Source organism: Echinops telfairi, unplaced genomic scaffold, assembly GCF_000313985.2.
Source record: "Echinops telfairi isolate 266 unplaced genomic scaffold, ASM31398v2 ScPeMD7_5;HRSCAF=22, whole genome shotgun sequence".
Classification (NCBI taxonomy): domain Eukaryota; kingdom Metazoa; phylum Chordata; class Mammalia; order Afrosoricida; family Tenrecidae; genus Echinops; species Echinops telfairi.
In genome coordinates this window covers 22,038,912-22,047,232 of record NW_022103901.1, presented here as the reverse complement: position 1 = coordinate 22,047,232, position 8,321 = coordinate 22,038,912, and the positions used below count along the sequence as shown (strand labels likewise).

Here is an 8,321-nt window from a genome sequence, read left to right as displayed (position 1 = left end):
CTCAAGGGTCAAGATTTTATCTTTCCAGCATCGGTAAGAGGGCCAGAGAGGGTCCGTGGGAGAATTCTTGGCTTCCCAGAGAGAGTCCTGGGTTTGGTTCCCAGCCAATGGCCCTGATCCACAGTGAGCGCCTGCCTGTCAGTGTGGTGTGTGTACTGCTATGATGGTGAACAGTTTCCCAGAGCTCCCAGACTAAGATGGACTAGAAAGAAAGCCCTGAACTCAGTCTCTCAGGGAGCTTCCAAAAATTCATGGGAAATTTTTATTATCTTTGAATTCCATTTCTCAAGCCTCCTCATAATTCTAAAAAATAAAAATCAGTCAATAAAATTCCTATAGGTACCATGGCCATGGCCTCAGCATGAATCAAAGGTTGATTCAATAGCAACTAACAAGTGCAACAACATATAGTAGACACACAGTACATACCTGAGGGCTGGATGGATGTTGGAGAGCCGGGATCTGGACAGAGCTATTCCAAGGACCTGCACTTCTGAGACTTGCTGCCAAACTTGACATTGACTCCACCGGGGGTAGGAAAAGATTGCTCAACCCCCATGAACCACTTTGCCTTTTTCTGCTGTAGATCACAGGACAAGATCTCTGAAAACCAGAACGTGGCTTACAGGATTGTAGACGTAAACGTCTAAGACATTTGATCTGCACCTCCGTCTATCTTCTTGATTTTACAGGAGATCAAATGACTAGGACGACCGTGCCGAGAAGTCAGTTCAGTGTCGGTCCTGTTATTTCCCTGTGGTTACCGGAGACGTGGAGGGGAGGACACCGGGCACCACTGGCACCCAGAAGCTGATGCCTTCTCCCATTGCTGACCAGGAGGCTGGGCTGTATGTGTGGACACTGATAAATTGCTCTTATACACTGCCTACCACAATGCACTGTGGGGTCCTGGGCCATTATAGACTCGAATGCTCATGATCGTTAGCTATCTGGGAGATGCAAATCACAATGCGAGATACCACCTTACACAGACAATGAGAGCCAAATTAAAAACAGAAAAGAACAAATGCTGGAGAAAGATTGGAAGACTCTCACACTGCCGGTAGGACAATAAATATACACAACCACTATGGAAAGCCATATGGCACTACCTCAAACAACTGAAGATAGAAAGTGCATAGCATCCAGCAATACCTCTGTTGGGCATATTCCCTGAAGAAATAAGAGCCATAGAACAAACAGACGTGTGCACACTCAGGTTTATGGCCACACTGTTCACAATAGCAAGGGATGCAAACAACCCAAATGCCCAGTGAGGAATGGAGAGAGACACGCACAATGGAAGACAGTCACTAAAAAACCATGATGGAGCCACAAAACGCCTCCTGGCATGGATGGACCTAGAGATCATTTTACTGAGTGAAATTAGTTATCCTGAAAGGACATATATTATAGGAGACCACTGTTATAAGGGGGAAACAAACACAAAACAAAACCAGAGACAGACTTCCAGTCCACAAGGAACAGACTTTGGCGGTTACGGAGGGAGAGAGGGCAGGGAAGGGAAGATGCTTGACAGCTCTTGATGTGAGTGGAGGGGTTTGTAATTCACAAGAGGGAGAAAAGACATCTAAGGGGGGAGTGGGAGGGGAAGCTGCTGGGTGGCCAATGGGCGAGGGCTGTTGACAAGTCACTGAAACTGGAACACAAAATTGATGATCAGAAATGTAACCCCCCACACTCCACCTCATTCATAATAAAAACGGTTAAAGAAGGAAAAGGCCAAGAAAACCCACTGGCATCCAGTTGATTCCATCCCACCATCCCACAGGGACCAGCAGGTTTCCCATACTGTCATCCTTACGGAACATTTCTCCTATGGGAGGTACTGGTGGGTTCAAACCCACAGACCTTTCTGCTAACAGCCCAACACTTGACCCACCATGCCCCCGGGGGCTCCTTCAACCGACAAGAAGGAGTTGACATTTGCTGGTTAATCCTGAATGGCAAGAGTCCAGTCAGAATTAATGAAGATTCTGAATTTGGTGTGCATAAATACAGCCTTATTTATTTGCACTATAAGCATTCTCTGACTGCCAAGTATTATCTGCCTTAATGAATAGGTAGGAGCCCATTGTTATTAGCATATCAATCATGGTATGTAAATTAAAGATGCTGAAGTGCCTTAAAAACCATAGTTTAAAGGGGGCAAAATCTGGTGTGCATGAATCTCCTTAGCACATTCTGATCTATAATCCAGTGCAAACGTACCCTTTCTCCCAGGCTGCCCCGAGGCTAATCTGCGCAAGTTCCAAACCCAGATTCTTTAAATAGGGAAGCTTGACTGGTCAGTCTAAGATTAAAACCGCTTCTCAAATTGGGCGTGCCTGTGTGCGTGCGTGTGTGTGTGTGTGTGTGTGTGTGTGTGTGTGTGTGTGTGTGTGTGTGTTAGGATTTGATCAGGAGCCAAAACAAAGACCCCAAATGACAGTGTTTTCCAAGATGGGATTTTCTTTTTCTGTAACAGCGTGTCCCGTCGTCCCACAGGTCCAGAGAATGACGCTTCTTTGACCCTTGTCCTCCTGGCCCCATACCTGCATTCCCCTCTGGGAGGACAAACAGGCTACAGCCAAGTGGGGAGCCACCAACCCTTGTTTTCAGCTAAGCCAGCCAGGGGAGGGAGAAAGCTTGATAGTGAACAAAAGAGCCTGCTTACGGTTTGCTCTGCTGGCTGCCAGGAGTTGGCTGGAGGCAGGCTCTCTCGAAATGGGCATCTTCTGCAATTGATTCAGAGAGTGCACTTGGCTTTCTCTGACTGGTCCTGAGTTGGAAACAGGTCCCCCAAATGGGGAAGCTGGCAGTCAGTCATTGGCCTCGTCCTGGCTGTTCCACACAATCACTGCTGGTGCTGGCGTTGCTGCAGAAGTTCTGAGTCAGAGTTTCGGTGACGTGTCTGGTTTGGCCATCGTTCATGAGTACACTCAGACTCCCAGCAGCAAAAGGCGGCCCAGGAGGATCACGCACGAATGTTCCTTTTGAGGTTGCAATGTCACTCCTACCCAGAGCCTCCTCAGATGGCGGGGTGCTCCAGGGTAGTGGGACTGCCTCCACTCACAAGCCCTTGGGTAGAACTTGGTCACATTTAGGTGCAAGGAAGGTTGGAAGATGTAATCTTTCATTGCAGTAGCCATGCGCTCCTTTCAACCCGAGGTCTTCTCTCCTACAAGAAAGAGAAAGCAGCTATTAGAGGACCCACACAGAACCTATCCAGGATCACCCCCACTGTGTGCATTGGAATCTGCTAGTCTGTGGCCCCCCGGATGGTCCACGCGTCTCTTCCCAGAGACAATGCAGCACCGCGAAAGCACAACTCTGGCAGCCCAGCGGGTCTGAGTTTGAATCATCCCTCTGCTGCCTCCTAGCTATGCAACCTGGGGTAGCGAATTGAACTTCTCTTACCCAATGTCATCATCCTGCAGTTTTACCGCCATGGGGAATTTCTTATGATAATTAAGTGAGGCCACATGTGCCCAACACATGTTGCTCAAGGTCTGGCCCGTCTCTGTCACTTATGTAGCCCCTGGCAGTGAAATGTCTTACAGCTCCACCCCCATGTCGACTCAGATGGGCTGCAGCTCTAAAGGAGCCAAGCCCATAGCTCTCCTTCCCAAGGGCGTCCCTGGGTGGTATCAATGGTTACCGCATCTGGCTACTATCAGAAAGACGGGAGTCTCGAGTCTACCCAGAGACACATTGGAAGAAAGGCCTGATTATCTACTTCCCCCTAAAAGCCGCACGGAGCACCCTGTGGAGCACAGTTCCACTCTGACCCATGAGGGGTCACCATGGGTACACAGTGGGTTCAGTGACAATTGGTCATCCTTTCTAGCTGGAGTTGGAAGCAAGTCCCCATCTCACAGCCCAGGGTCAAGTGGCTGAGTCTCCACTGCTGGGGTACAGAGGGCCAGCCAAAGAAACCCAATAGCCCTTGCCCCGGAGTAGGATGGTCCTTCTTAGGGTATACCTGCTGGCTCAGAGAAACTGTTCACATTTCCCCTGTCACTCTCAATGATGCCCAATTAGGAATGATAAACCCCTGTATGTCCTTGTTGTCCCTGTGAAGTGCCCTGTAGACTGCTTCATGATGCCGCAGGTCCCTGGTCGAGCCTTCGCAGGTTGTCTTACCTTGGTTTTGACCAATTACCATACCTATTACTCTGAACTCACCCTCAACTCCAACACTAGCTTATTGCTCCTAAAGGACTGGTCCTAAAGATACCACGGCCAGCTCTTTCTTGTTACACAGTTCTCAGCTCAAATATCTATCCACCGAAAGTTTTCCTCATGCTCCCTTAGTCATTGCCAATCTTGTACTTCTGTTTTCCTTCCAATATAGAACTTAGTACTCTCTGACATGACATCTTAGCGCACTTGCTTGATACATTTCTCCTACTGCCCTTAAGGTGCAGAGAGTAGGAACCATGTCCATCCTCTTATGTATAGTGCCTGGCCTACAGCAGGTACCAGTGTTAGGCCGAGTTGACTAGAGAAAACAAATCCAGAGACACTCATATGTGTATAAGAGAGAACTTTATATCAAAGAAATTGTACATGGAGAAAACATTGCAGCCCAGTCCAGATCAAGTCCATAAATCCAATATTAGCCCATGTGTCAGATACTAGTCCATAAATTAACTTTTTAGACTCACCCAGAACATGCAATGCTGCCAAGAGCAGGAAGATCACAGGCCGGTGGGTGGAAAGTCTTGTGGATCCAATGCCAGTGGAAGCATCTCAGCGCTGGCGCGGGTCTTCACGTGGCTCCTCCACCTCTCCAAGTGTAGCTCTTCGATAGGAAGGTGAAGCAGAGAGAGAAAGTGTCCAGAAACCTCATGAGAAGGCCATGCCCACAAGGAGGCATCACCAGGCTGTGACCTGATTGACAGGCTAGACTCCACCCCTTCACCCTTAATACCCTCATATTGACATGAGATTATGCAATGACCACAGTACTTATTTTAGTAAATGAATGATAGCCCTTTTGATGGTTGCTTGACCACACACACACACACACACAAAGCCTATTCCTAAGCTTTGTCCTCTGTCCAGGATCTCTCAGATGACTAGGGATTGTACTGCCATCACTAACCTACACAGCATCTGTGTGAGAAGTAGAACCTGGCACTCCCTCTGAGCAGATAAATAAGAAACGGGTCCACGTTGGGATGGGCAGAACCTTCTGGGTACACAGTTTGAGGTTGAATATCCGTCCTCATCTCCAACCTCAAAGATAACATCTTTCCACAAACAGCACACTCATGAATGGTAGCCTGACTGCCATTCCTCGCCTATTCAGTGAGATTCAATTGCATTCTGTCCAAGAAGGAGGAAGATTATGTACGCCATTTTGCTCCATGAACAGATCCTGCAGTGTGACCAGGTGTAGGTGCCAAGATCTTTTGGCCCCTCCATCTCCACAAGCCCTTCGCCATGTGCAGTTTCCTCTCACCTACAATGATTCTAATGGTGATTGTTACTTTTCATACATCCCAGCTCCTAAACACAGGCTCAACCGGATAAATAGAAATCTGTGGCAATGATGGAAGGAAAACCCAGCATGACTGGATGAGGGGATGCTCCAAAGGTGATTTTGCTTCTATGCTTTGGTCATACGCCTTCTTGACTTTAGACTCCAATCTCCAAGGAAGATGCAACTCCACTTTATCTACCTCGTTCCCCAAACCCAGACCTCTACAGCTCATTCCTGCAGGAGCTTATGGGCGCGCGCGCGCGCACACACACACACACACACACACACACACACTCACTCTGCAGGAGAAGAGACCAAGCCATGGCTGAAAAGGTGGGAAGTCCTCCCAGAAGATAAAGGACCCCTAGCATGTTCTTGATCCTCCCACCAGTCTTCCTCCTGATTGCTGCTGTGGGCACACACCCCTCCCCCTTCCTCACTTGTCAGGGGAGAGAGCCCCTAACAAATCCTCATGGGTCCAGTAGGGGCAATTGTACAGCGATAATAAGTAAAGGTAATAGTAAATCATGGAGAACATGAGCGATAGAAGGGAGAGTGAAATAATGGAGTCAGACACATTTCATGGTAGCATGCTCACCTCAGCCCCGCTTAGTGGTCCTCATAGAGATGGGAGATGGGTGGTGAGAGCCGTTTATTTCTAACCAAGGCTTATATCTACTTAGGGAGTGTGATTACAGGTAACCACACACATCACAGGGAGGGGCTGTACAATAGACATTACAAACAATAGGAGGGGGATATACAATGGGCATAGGTGTGACATGAAGGGGTTGAGCTAGGGGTGTACACATGATAGGAAGGGGAGGGACTAGGGGTATACATGTGACAAGAAGGGTGGACCCTAGATTCATGATGGCAGCCTAACCTTGGTCACCCTTGAGTGGGCTTGACCTCCCTGGGCTCTCCTTCAGGGAAACAATCTACTACTATCCTTATCAGAAGAGAGCAGGCCCTACTTATGTGGGATAAACACAGGTGTCTGCTTGCTCTGGATGGCTGATAACCTTTAGGAAGAATAACCCCTGACCTACTTCTGTTGACCTCCAAGTGTATAGTCATTTGCCACGTGTGGCAGGCAGCTAAGTTTGGCATATATCTGGGGAAGGCAACGTGGGAGAAATCGTTCTGTTTCCCACACTCACTCCCAAGTGTGTTTAATGAAAATGCACCCAATAGGCATGGGTGCGACTGACAGTTATTTGCCCCTCCACGAACCTCCACAGACAGGGGATGAGTCTGCCTGAGTGACACGAGCCCAGCTAGTCTGCACCTGAACAGAACATGATTGCCTTCTTGTGACTAATTGAATCTCGGCTGACTGACACATGTTTCCTGGAGGCGACCTGGCCAGCACACCTTACTCTGGAGGGCAAGCCTGACTGACACATGCTTAGGCCCAGGCTCTGGGAAGGAGCTCTGTTCTGTGTCTTTAGAAGGAAGGATGTACAGCTTGGATTTAATTGGCTTTAAACTCCTGACCCGGTTTTCCTTCCTTTCTGGGCACTAGGGCTATATCAGAGAACAACCTAGGTCCTGCCATTCACTGTACCCACATGAACGAGTTCAGATGTTACAGCAGTTCAGAGCCCTTGGGCAATGGCATAACAAAGTCATTTGGGGTAAAACACAGGATCACAAATTGGTGAAGCAAATGGCAGTGACAGTCAATGTACTCAAGTATACCAACAATCATGACGGTGGCACAGAACTGGACAGCCATTTCTTTCTATTATCTAGAAAGTTGGGAGCCTGATGGCATGGCGGATGGGCTGCAAACCCATCAAAAGTTCAGCAGTTCAAAGTCACCAGCTACACCTCAGGATAAAGACGAGGCTTTCTACTCACATAAAGAGTTATCCTCTCAGAAACCCACAGCGGCAGTTCTACCCGAGCCTCCAGGTTAGCTATGCGTCAGGATGGACTCAGTAGCAACAAGTGGTCGTAGTAGATATGTGGCTGCCATGAGGCAGAGTTGACTGTAGAGCAACTAACAATAGCATCGCTCTCAGGTCGCAAAAGCTCTTTATGCCAGGCTACCACGCTTCTCCCACCTTTGGATAATAACATGAACTGGTACAATGGTGGGCAAGGATACAGTTCTCTCACATACTTCCTGTCATGTTCTCATTTTAATAATTAAATATTTATTTCCATTTTGCAGAGGGTAGAAATGAAAGCCCAGAGACTAAAAAGAAAAAAAAAATTCCTTGTTTAAGGTCTCACAGTCAAGCTCCAATTTACAGCTCCTAATTCCAAACGCCGTGTCCTCATGAAGGCGGGGCTTGTACTGTAGCATGAAAATTTAACTGGTGTTCTAAGAACCTGACATTGATAAAGGTTGTTAGGCCTGGGAATGGGGAACAGATGTGGATTATCTTTTTGCTAGCTTTCTATAGGATAGATCATCATCCCAGAAGTGTAGATAACAGCAGTACATTGCGCATAAATCTTGGTGTTTTGCTGATAGCGACACAGGAGAAGCAGAGAGGAGAATTTGACCATAGCTTACACTCAAAAAAACGAAACCAACATTTAAGGAGGGAAAATGGCTGCAGGGGTCAGAAATCCCTCATAAAGAGTTAAAGCATCCAGAGAAAGAAGTTGCTCAAGTCCTTTATGATGATAAAAACATACTTGCTGGTTGAGCTCAGACTTAGCTCAGGGTTTCCTAACAGTCTAACAAGGAGGAACATCATCTGGCACGTGCTTTGTGTGACCTGATGATGTGAACACAAGGGTGAGGAAATCCATTTCCTTAAGGAGATCTTGATATAAGAGATGCTGGTTGAAGGGTCGCGGGGAAGAGACG

General features: G+C 47.7%; 1 long non-coding RNA gene across 1 annotated transcript in view; it reads right to left on the bottom strand.

Annotated features, from left to right (window-relative positions):
- Positions 1-4,770: 4,770 nt before the first annotated feature.
- Positions 4,771-8,321, bottom strand: part of LOC123521225 — an 11,236-nt gene continuing 7,685 nt past the window's right edge. The window contains exon 3 of the long non-coding RNA XR_006679703.1: positions 4,771-4,807. This is a non-coding gene — a long non-coding RNA (uncharacterized LOC123521225). The remainder of the gene's footprint in view (positions 4,808-8,321) is intronic.